We start from the raw sequence: 12,292 nt of genomic DNA, 5'->3' as shown, positions 1-12,292 counted from the left end.
CTCTTCTAGCACCACCACCAGGCATTTTACAGCACCACAACCAGGCCTCTTCCAGCCCCACCACCAGGCCTCTTCCAGCACCACCAGGCCTCTTCCAGCACCACCAGGCCTCTTCCAGCCCCACCACCAGGCCTCTTCCAGCCCCACCACCTGGCCTCTTCCAGCCCCACCACCTGGCCTCTTCCAGCCCCACCACCTGGCCTCTTGCAGCACCACCACCAGGCCTCTTGCAGCACCACCACCAGGCCTCTTGCAGCACCACCTGGCCTCTTCCAGCCCCACCACCAGGCCTCTTGCAGCACCACCACCAGGCCTCTTGCAGCACCACCTGGCCTCTTCCAGCCCCACCACCAGGCCTCTTCCAGCCCCACCACCACCAGGCCTCTTCCAGCCCCACCACCTGGCCTCTTCCAGCCCCACCACCAGGCCTCTTGCAGCACCACCACCAGGCCTCTTGCAGCACCACCTGGCCTCTTCCAGCCCCACCACCTGGCCTCTTGCAGCACCACCTGGCCTTTTCCAGCCCCACCACCAGGCCTCTTGCAGCACCACCACCAGGCCTCTTGCAGCACCACCTGGCCTCTTCCAGCCCCACCACCAGGCCTCTTGCAGCACCACCACCAGGCCTCTTCCAGCCCCACCACCAGGCCTCTTCCAGCCCCACCACCAGGCTGCTTCCAGCCCCACCACCAGGCTGCTTCCAGCCCCACCACCAGGCCTCTTCCAGCCCCACCACCAGGCCTCTTCCAGCCCCACCACCAGGCCTCTTCCAGCCCCACCACCAGGCCTCTTCCAGCCCCACCACCAGGCCTCTTCCAGCCCCACCACCAGGCCTCTTCCAGCCCCACCACCAGGCCTCTTCCAGCCCCACCACCAGGCCTCTTCCAGCCCCACCACCAGGCCTCTTCCAGCCCCACCACCTGGCCTCTTCCAGCCCCACCACCTGGCCTCTTCCAGCCCCACCACCAGGCCTCTTCCAGCCCCACCACCAGGCCTCACCTCAGGCTCCATGATTTCAGTAAATCACAGAGAGGATCATGGGGAGGCTTGAAGGGTGATAGGGGTAGGGAATCATACTGAGACCTTTTCAACATGTCCCCTCAAATTATGATATAAATACAACAATGTTTGAATTGTGCATAAAATGTTTGATAAACCAATTTAAATCATACATTACCAATGCTTTACAAAAGCAGGTAATGAAATATACTGAAAAAATATATAAACGCAACATGCAACAATTTATACGATTTTACTGAGTTACAGTTCATATAAGGACATCAGTCCATTTAAATAAATGCATGTGGCCCTCATCCATGGATTTCACACGACTGGGAATACAGATATGCATCTGTTGGCCACAGATACTTTAAAAAATGTAGCAGCGTTGATCAGAAAACCAGTCAGTATCTGGTGTGACCACCATTTGCCTCGTGCAGTGTGAGACATCTCCTTCTCATACAGCTGTTCAGGCTGTTGATTGTGGCCTGTGTAATGTTGTCCCACTCCTCTTCAATGGCTGTGCGAAGTTGCTGGATATTGTTGGGAACTGGAACACTCTGTCGTACATGTCGTTCCAGAGCATCCCAAACATGCTCAATGGGTGACATGTCTGGTGACTATGCAGGCCATGGAAGAACTGGGCCATTTTCAGCTTCCAGGAATTATGTGCAGATCCTTGTGACATGGAGCCGTGCATTATCATGCTGAAACATGAGGTGATGGCGGCAGATGAATGGCACGACAATGGGCCTCAGGATCTCGTCATGGTATCTCTGTGCATTCAAATTGCCATTGATAAAATGCAATTGTGTTTGTTGACCATAGCTTATAGCTGCCCATACCATAACCTACCGCCACCATGGGGCACTCTTCTCAACGTTGACATCAGCAAACCGCTCGCCCACACGACGCCATACACATGGTCTGCGGTTGGGAGACCAGTTGGACGTACTGCCAGATTCTCTAAAACAACGTTGGTTGCGACTTATGGTAGAGAAATTAACATTCAATTCTCTGGCAACAGCTCTGGTGAGCATTCCTGCAGTCAGCATGCCAATTGCACAATCCCTCAAAACTTGAGACCTCTGTGGCATTGTGTTGTGTGACAAAACTGCACAATTTAGAGTGGCCTTTTATTGTCCCCAGCATAAGGTGCAACTGTGTAATGATCATGCTGCTTAATCAGCTTCTTGATATGCCACACCTGTCAGGTGGATGGATTATCTTGGCAAATGAGAAATGCTTAATAACAGGGATGTAAACAAATTTGTGCACAACATTTAAGAGAAATACGCTTTTTGTGCATATGAACATTTCTGGGAGCTTTCATTTCAGCTCATGAAACATGAGACCAACACTTTACATGTTGCATTTATATGTTTGTTCAGTGTAAGATAATGAAATTGCAAAAGTGGATTTCATCCTGATGAATATGTAAATCATTGTTCATTTAGCAAGGCTCCTGGAAACAGAGACAAAGGCTGCAGAAACAAAGCATTTGTAAGAAGGCTGACAGAATGGCAAGGGGAATCCATCTTGTGCTCTGTTCGTGTCACTGTGTCAGGATGATAAAGGCTCTGAGAAGCCAGGAGAGATTTGGCTGGAAGGAGACTTCCATCTCTGCTCCAACTCCACTCCAGCACAGAAATATACAGTATGACTATAATGGGATTCATATAAGGTAAGGTTGGTAAAGACTCTGATTAAGTTGGCAATGCGCTTGAATCATCGCACAAAATGCATGAATTCCCTCTATTACAGTCTGTGCATTGTGCACCGAGGGAGCCATCTATAGGTCATGGGCCTACGCTTTTTTTCTCTATGGGCCACAGATATGATTTGATCACTTTTACCATAAGGTGTTGGTGAGGCACTGATGTGTCCATCTAGTGTATGTATTTTGTTGTATCTACTGTATGGAACAGTATGTGGCCCATAGATAGGACAGGCCAAGTGATGTTATCGTCAACATGTACATGACAACAGTGCGTGGGAAGCCACATGTGTACAATGGCCAGTTACACCAGGTCATTAGGAGTTAGAACAGGTCTTAGAGCTTTGTTATCTAATCAGCTTCAATACGACTTAAACCTCCAAGCCCTCATAGCAAGCATGCTACAGACGGCTACAGAAACAAACAGAAGGTGTTCATCATTGACACGGAAACCTAATTGTGATGCCACTTCAGAAACAGTGGGGGAGTTTTTCCATGTACGCAACTTGCTTGTTGAGCGAACCAAACATTCCCTAGACAGTTACATCATGTTAGCAAGACAAGGCTGTCCTTATTAGCTTGTTAGCATTCACAGCCCATCCCCAGTGGCAGCCCAAACCGAGCGTGAGAAGCTAGCTGGCAACAGGAAGTGAGTGTCAGTAAGCTGCCTCCTTAGTGAAGACCTTCTGCACAGTCAGACAGAGCGTGCATTTGTATTTATTAAGGATCCCTATTAGCTGCTGCCAAGCCAGCAGCTACACTTCCTGGGGACCAGCAACATTAAGGCAGTTAAATACAATAAAAAATATTACATCACATTACATTTCATGCCCTCAGGCCACTACTCTGCTACCACATTTCTGCAATACAAAATCCCATGTGTATGTGTGTGTGGAGTGCGTGTGTTATCGTGTGTGTGTGTGTATGCGTGTGTTTGTGCTTGTGTGTGTGTGTGTCTCTTCACAGTCCCTGCTGTTCCATATGGTGTATTTGTATCCGTTTTTAAAATCAGATTCTACTGCTGGCATCAGTTACCTGTTGTGGAGTAGAGTTTCATGTAGCCATGGCTCTACAGTGCATTTGGAAACTATTCAGACGTTTTCCACATTTTGTTATGTTACAGCCTTATTCTAAAATTGATAAAATTGTTTTTTTCCCTCATCAATCTACACACAATAGCCCATAATGACAAAGCAAAAACAGGTTTCTAGAATTTTTTGCAAAGTTATTAAAAATAAAACGCTGAAATATTACATTTACATAAGTATTCAGACCCTTTACTCAGTACTTTGTTGAAGCACCTTTGGCAGCGATTACAGCCTCGAGTCTTTTTGGGTCTGTAATTACAAGCTTGGCACACCTTTGGCAGCGTGTATTTGGAGAGTTTCTCCCATTCTTCTTTGGAGATCCTCTCAAGCTTTGTCAGGTTGGATGAAGAGCGTCGCTGCACAGCTATTTTCATCTCTCTCCAGAGATGTTCGATCGGGTTCAAGTCCGGGATCTGGCTGGGCCACTGAAGGACATTCAAAGACTTGTCCCGAAGCCACTCCTGCATTGTATTGCCTGTGTGCTTAGGGTCGCTGTCCTATTGGAAGGTGAACCTTCGCCCCAGTCTGAGGTCTTGAACGCTCTGAAGCAGGTTTTCATCAAGAATCTCTCTGTACTTTGCTCCGTTCATCTATCCCTCGAACCTGACTAGTCTCCCAGACCCTGCCACTGAAAAACATCCCCCAGCATTATGCTGCCACCACCAAGACGTGACACTTGGCATTCAGCCCAAAGAGTTCAATCTTGGTTTCATCAGACCAGAGAATCTTGTTTCTCATGGTCTGAGTCTTTTAGGTGCCTTTTGGAAAACTCCAAGCGGGCTCTCATGTGCCTTTTACTGAGGAGTGGCTTCTGTCTGGCCACTCTACCATAAAGGCCTGATTGGTGGAGTGCTGCAGAGATGGTTGTCCTTCTGGAAGGTTCTCCCATCTCCACAGAGGAACTCTGGAGCTCTGTCAGAGTGACCATCGGGTTCTTGGTCACCTCCCTGACCAAGGCCCTGCCCCGATTACTCAGTTTGGCCGGGCGGCCAGCTCTAGGAAGAGTCTTGATGTTTCCAAACTTCTTCCGTTTAAGAATGATGGGGACCATCAATGCTGCAGAATTGTTTTGGTGTCCTTCCCCAGATCTGTGCCTCGACACAATCCTGTCTCGGAGCTCTACGGACAATTCCTTCCACCTCATGGTTTGGTTTTTGTTCTGACATCTACTGTCAACTTTGTGTTCCTTTCCAAATCATGTCCAATCAATTACATTTTCCACAGGTGGACTCCAATCAAGTTGTAGAAACATCAAGGATGATCAATGGAAACAGGGTTCACCCGAGCTCAATTTCGAGTCTCATAGCAAAGGGTCTGAATACTTATGTAATTAAGGTATTTCTGTTTTTTATATTTATAATATTTAATATTTAATTTGCTAACATTTCTAAAAATCTGTTTTTGTTTTGTCATTATGAGTTATTGTGTGTAGATTTCTGAAGAAAAAAAAATATTTAATCCATTTTAGAATATGGCTGTAACATCAAGGGGTCTGAACTTTCCGAAGGTACTGTATGTCTGCTCACGACTTTGGGATGGTGAAGAAACCTCTGGTGACATGTCTTGTGGGTTATGAATGGGTGCATTCAGCATGTCAGTACTTCTTTCAAAAACAAGTAGTGATGTAGTCAAGCTCTCCTATACTTTGAGTCATGAGAGATTGACATGCATATTATTAATGTTAGCTCTCGGTGTACATTTAAGGGCCAGACGTGCTGACCTGTTCTGAGCCAATTTGTGGCACCTGACCACATGACTGGACAGTAGTCGAGGTGTGAAAAAACTAGGGCCTGTAGGACCTGCCTTGTTGATAGGATAGATCCCAAATGGCAACCTATTCCCGATATAGTGCACTACTTTTGCCACAAGCTCTGGTCAAAATATAGCACTATATAGAGAATAGGATACCATTTCAGTGTGCTTCATGTACCTCTACCCTTTCTCTGAGTTGGGAGAAGATGTCCTGCTGGTGCTGGCGGTCTGTGTGGAGGGCCAGCTCCTCCTGGTGGGCCTGCCTGGCCACCTCCATCACCAGGGCTTTTCGGTCCTGCTGCCAGCTCTGGGCCACCGCACGCAGCTGGGTCAGGGTGAAGCGATGCCAGTCAAAGCTCGTTTCGTGTTCCGTCTGCAACAAGACAGCAAGGAGATGTAATTACAACTAGAACAGAACAGGAGTCTAGTTTTCTAAACCTTTATTTAACCAGGAAAAGGCTCTTGAGGTTAGAAACCACTTTTGCGAAAGGGACATTTTGCAAGGTTTATGCAGCGATATAGCCTGTCACAACAGTGCTGTCACAAGTTTCTCGTAACATATAATATCTAACAACATACTGTATATAGCACATATGCAGCATAGCAACATGTAAGCCTGTATTCATACATTCGATTAGACGAACGTGCTAAAGCAGATATACAGAGATTACGGAGTAACAACCAGGTCTTGATATTGGCTTTAGATACGCTATATATACAAAAGTATGTGGACACCCCTTCAAATTAGTGGATTCGACTACTTCAACCACATCATCTGCTGATAGGTATATATAATCGAGCACACAGCCATGCAATCTCCATAGACAAACATTGGCAGTAGAATGGCCTTAATGAAAAGCTCAGTGTCTTTCAATTTGGCACCATCATAGGATGCCACCTTTCCAACAAGTCAGACCGCCGAGTGCTGAAGCGCGTATAAATCGCTCGTATAAATCGCTCGTATAAATCGTTTGTCCTCAGTTGCATTACTCACTACTGAGTTCCAAACTGCCTCTGAAAGCAACATCAGCACAACTGTTCATCGGGAGTTTATTGAAATTGGTTTCCATGGCCAATCAGCCATCACACAAGCCTAAGATCACCATACACAATGCCAAGCGTCGGCTGGACTGGTGTAAAACTCGCCACCATTGGACTCTGGAACAGTGGAAACACGTTCTCTGAAGTGAGAAATCACACTTCACCATCTGGCAGTCCGACAGAAAAATCTGGGTTTGGCGGATGCCAGGAGAACGCTACCTGCCCCAATGCATAGTGTCAACTGTAAAGTTTGGTGGAGGATGAATAATGGTCTGGGGATGTTTTTATGGTTCGGGCTAGGCCCCTTAGTTCCAGTGAAGGGAAATCTTAACGCTACAGCATACAATGACATTCTAGACAATTCTGTGCTTCCAACTTTATGGCCACAGTTTAGGGATGGCCTTTTTGTATTTCAACATGACAATGCCCCTGTGCACAAAGCAAGGTCCATTCAGAAATGGTTTGTCGAGATCGGTGTGGAAGAACTTGAGTGGCCTTCACAGAGCCCTGACCTCAACCCAAACGAACACCTTTGGGATGAATTGGAACACCGACTGCGAGCCAGGCCTAATCGCCCAACATCAGTGCCAGATCTCAATAATGCTCTTGTGGCTGAATGGAAGCAAGTCCCTGCAGCAATGTTTCAACATCTAGTGGTGTTAGGGCTGTCTTTCTCCTCATCCTCGGACGAGGAGAGGAGAGAAGGATCATCAGACCAAAATGCAGCATTTGGGAAATAAGCCATCTTTTATTTCAATACGACGATGGCAACACGAAAAACAAAACACTTTCAAATTTACAAAAACAAGAAAACGACGTCGACGAAACCTGAACATAAACTTACATAACTACACGTAAACTCACGGACAGGAAACAGACGACATCAAAATAAACGAACAGCCAAACAGTCCCGTATGGTACATACATTCGACGACACAGGAGACAATCACCCACAAACAAACAGTGAGAACACCCTACCTAAATATGACTCTTAATTAGAGGAGAACGCAAAACACCTGCCTCTAATTAAGAGCCATACCAGGCAACCAAAACCAACATAGAAACAGATAACATAGACTGCCCACCCAAAACACATGCCCTGACCTAAACACATACAAAAACAACATAAAACAGGTCAGGACCGTTACAGAACCCCCCCCCCTCAAGGTGCGAACGCCGGGCGCACCAGCACAAAGTCCAGGGGAGGGTCTGGGTGGGCAGTTGACCACGGTGGTGGCTCCGGCTCTGGACGCTGTCCCCACACCACCATAGTCACTCCCCGTTTCTGTCTTCCCCTCCCAATGACCACCCTAAAACTAACATCCCCTAAATAAACGGCCAGCACCAGGACAAGGGGCAGCACCGGGACAAGGGGCAGCACCGGGACAAGGGGCAGCACCGGGACAAGGGGCAGCACCGGGACAAGGGGCAGCACCGGGACAAGGGGCAGCACCGGGACAAGGGGCAGCACCGGGACAAGGGGCAGCACCGGGACAAGGGGCAGCACCGGGATAAGGGGCAGCACCGGGATAAGGGGCAGCACCGGGATAAGGGGCAGCACCGGGATAAGGGGCAGCACCAGGATAAGGGGCAGCACCAGGATAAGGGGCAGCACCGGGATAAAGACCAGCACCGGGACAAAGGGCAGCACCGGGACAAGGGGCAGCACCGGGACAAGGGGCAGCACCGGGACAAGGGGCAGCACCGGGACAAGGGGCAGGTCCCGGCTGAGATACTCTGGCAGATCCTGACTGAACGGCTCTTGACGCTCATGGCAGGCTGACGGCTCTCGACGCTCATGGCAGGCTGACGGCTCTCGACGCTCATGGCAGGCTGACGGCTCTCGACGCTCATGGCAGGCTGACGGCTCTCGACGCTCATGGCAGGCTGACGGCTCTCGACGCTCATGGCAGGCTGACGGCTCTGGCTGCTCATGGCTCGCTGGCGGCTCTGGCAGATCCTGTCTGGTTGGCGGCTCTGGCAGATCCTGTCTGGTTGGCGGCTCTGGCAGATCCTGTCTGGTTGGCGGCTCTGGCAGATCCTGTCTGGTTGGCGGCTCTGGCAGATCCTGTCTGGCGGGCGGCTCTAGCGGCTCCTGTCTGGCGGGCGGCTCTAGCGGCTCCTGTCTGGCATGAGGCTCTAGCGGCTCCTGTCTGGCAGACGGCTCTGTAGGCTCATGGCAGACGGGCGGCTTAGCAGGCTCATGGCAGACGGGCGGCTTTGCAGGCTCATTGCAGACGAATGGCTCAGACGGCGCTGGGGAGACGGATGGCTCAGATGGCGCTGGGGAGACGGATGGCTCAGATGGCGCTGGGGAGACGGATGGCTCAGATGGCGCTGGGGAGACGGATGGCTCTGGCCGGATACGGCGCACTGTAGACCTGGTGCGTGGTGCCGGAACTGGAGGCACCGGGCTAAGGATAAGCACCTTCCTACTAGTGTGGGGAGCAGGGACAGGGCACACTGTACTCTCAAAGCCCACTCTATAACTGATGCGAGGTACCGGTACTGGTGACACCGGGCTGAGGACAAGCACATCAGGATTAGTAGGGGGAGAAGATACAGTGTGTACAGGGCTCTGGAGACGCACAGGAGGCTTTGTGCGTGGTGCCGGAACTGGAGGCACCGGGCTAGATACACGCACCACAGGGAGAGTGCGTGGAGGAGGAACAGGGCTCAGGAGACGCACTGGTAGCCTAGTGCGTAGTGTAGGCACTGTAGGTACTAGGCTGGGGCGGGGAGGTGGCGCCGGAAATACCGGACCGTGGAGGCGTACTGGCACTCTTGAGCATTGAGCCTGCCCAACCTTACCTGGTTGAATACTCCCGGTTGCCCGACCAGTGCGGGGAGGTGGAATAACCCGCACCGGCATATGTAGGCGAACCGGGGAAACCATGCATAAGGCAGGTGCCATGTATGCCGGCCCGAGGAGACGCACTGGAGACCAGACGCATTGAGCCGGCCTCATGACACCTGGCTCAATACCCAATCTAGCCCTACCAGTGCGGGGAGGTGGAATAACCCGCACTGGTCCATGCACTCGTACAGGAGACACCGTGCGCTCTACTGCGTAACACGGCGCCTGCCCGTACTCCCGCTCTCCACGGTAAGCCTGGGAAGTGGGCGCAGGTCTCCTACCTGCCCTTGGCCCACTACCTCTTAGCCCCCCCCCCCCCAAGAAATTTTTGGGTGTTACTTACGGGCTTTTTGGGCTTCCGTGCCAGACGCGTTCCCTCATAACTCCGGTTCCTCTCTCCGGTAGCCTCTACTCTCCTCAGTGCCTCCAGCTCAGCTTTGGGACGGCGATATTCTCCCGGCTGTGCCCATGGACCTCTCCCGTCCAATATTTCCTCCCAAGTCCAGGAGTCCTTGTTGCCCTGTTGAGCTTTCCCTTGCCGCTTGGTCCTAATTTGGTGGGTGATTCTGTTAGGGCTGTCTTTCTCCTCATCCTCGGACGAGGAGAGGAGAGAAGGATCATCAGACCAAAATGCAGCATTTGGGAAATAAGCCATCTTTTATTTCAATACGACGATGGCAACACGAAAAACAAAACACTTTCAAATTTACAAAAACAAGAAAACGACGTCGACGAAACCTGAACATAAACTTACATAACTACACGTAAACTCACGGACAGGAAACAGTCAACATCAAAATAAACGAACAGCCAAACAGTCCCGTATGGTACATACATTCGACGACACAGGAGACAATCACCCACAAACAAACAGTGAGAACACCCTACCTAAATATGACTCTTAATTAGAGGAGAACGCAAAACACCTGCCTCTAATTAAGAGCCATACCAGGCAACCAAAACCAAAATAGAAACAGATAACATAGACTGCCCACCCAAAACACATGCCCTGACCTAAACACATACAAAAACAACATAAAACAGGTCAGGACCGTTACAAGTGGAAATCCTTCCCAGAAAAGTGGAGGCTGTTTTAGCAGTAGCAGGGGGACCAACTCTAGAATGAGATGTTCGTCAAGCAGGTGTCCACATACTTTTGGTCATGTAGTGCACAGCTGAAGTCAGAAGTTTACATACACCTTAGCCAAATACAATTCAACTCAGTTTTTCAATTCCTGACATTTAATCCTAGTAAAAAGTCCATGCCTTTAGTTGGGATCACCACTTTATTTTAAGAATGTGAAATGTCAGAATAATAGTAGAGAGTGATTTATTTCAGCTTTTATTTCTTTCATCACATTCCCAGTGGGTCAGAAGTTTACATACACTCAATTAGTATTTGGTAGCATTGCCTTTAAATTGTTTAACTTGGATCAAACGTTTCAGGTAGCCTTCCACAAGCCTTCCATAAGTTGGGTGAATTTTGACCCATTCCTCCTGACAGAGCTGCTGTAACTGAGTCCGGTTTGTAGGCCTCCTTGCTCGCACACGCCTTTTCAATTCTGCTCACAAATTTTCTATGGGATTGAGGTCAGGGCTTTTTGATGGGAACGCTAATACCTTGACTTTGTTGTCCTTAAGACATTTTTCCACAACTTTGGAAGTATGCTTGGGGTCATTGTCCATTTGGAAGACCCATTTACGACCAAGCTTTAACTTCCTGACTGAGATCTTGAGATGTTGCTTCAATATATCCACATAATTTTCCTTCTTAATGATGCCATCTATTTTGTGAAGTGCACCAGTCCCTCCTGCAGCAAAGCACCCCCACAACATGATGCTGCTGCCCCCATGCTTCACGGTTGGGAGGGTGTTCTTCGGCTTGCAAGCCTCCTCCTTTTTCATCCAAACATAAAGATGGTCATTATGGCCAAACAGTTCTATTTTTGTTTCATCAGACCAGAGGACATTTGTCCAAAAAGTAAGATCTTTGTCCCCATGTGCAGTTGCAAACCGCAGTCTGGGTTTTTTATGGCGGTTTTGGAGCAGTGGTTTCCTCCTCGCTGAGCGGCCTTTCAGGTTATGTCGATATAGGACTCGTTTTACAGTGGTTATAGATACTTTTGTACCTCTTTCCTCCAGCATCTTCACAAGGTCCTTTGCTGTTGTTCTGGGATTGATTTGCACTTTTCGCACCAAATGCGTCTCCTTCCTGAGCGTTATGACGGCTGCGTGGTCCCATGGTGTTTATACTTGCATACTATTGTTTGTACAGATGAACGTGGTACCTTCAGGCGTTTGGAAATTTCTCCCAAGGATGAACCAGACTTGTGGAGGTTTACAATTATTTTGGTCTGATTTCTTTTGATTTTCCCATGATGTCAAGCAAAGAGGCACTGAGTTTGAAGGTAGGCCTTGAAATACATCCACAGGTACACCTCCAATTGACTGAAAGCTTCTAAAGCCATGACATCATTTTCTGGAATTTTCCAAGCTGTTTAAAGGCGCAGTCAACTTAGTGTATGTTAACTTCTGACCCACTGGAATTGTGATACAGTGAATTATAAGTGAAATAATCTGTCTGTAAACAATTGTTGGAAAAATTGCTTGTGTCATCCACAAAGTAGATGTCCTAACCGACTTGCCAAAACTATAGTTTGTTAACAAGACATTCATGGAGTGGTTGAAAACGAGTTATAATGACCCCAACCTAAGTGTATGTAAACTTCCGACTTCAACTGTACGTGGTGTAAAATTGACTTTTCCCTTTATGGTAAAATGTCCCGGAGGAAACCTCTAGGGTTTTCCATGAGGGGGTGTCTGTAGCTATTTATTATT

At 48.7% G+C, this 12,292-nt stretch overlaps 1 pseudogene; it reads right to left on the bottom strand.

Annotated features, from left to right (window-relative positions):
- The window catches only part of LOC129821496 (coiled-coil domain-containing protein 148-like), a 45,390-nt pseudogene that overhangs the window by 14,401 nt on the left and 18,697 nt on the right, over positions 1–12,292 (bottom strand).

The sequence above is a fragment of the Salvelinus fontinalis genome, chromosome 23 (genome assembly GCF_029448725.1).
Source record: "Salvelinus fontinalis isolate EN_2023a chromosome 23, ASM2944872v1, whole genome shotgun sequence".
NCBI classification, from domain to species: Eukaryota; Metazoa; Chordata; class Actinopteri; order Salmoniformes; family Salmonidae; genus Salvelinus; species Salvelinus fontinalis.
Note: the sequence above shows the minus strand (reverse complement) of the source record. Positions and strands in the feature narration are given on the sequence as shown.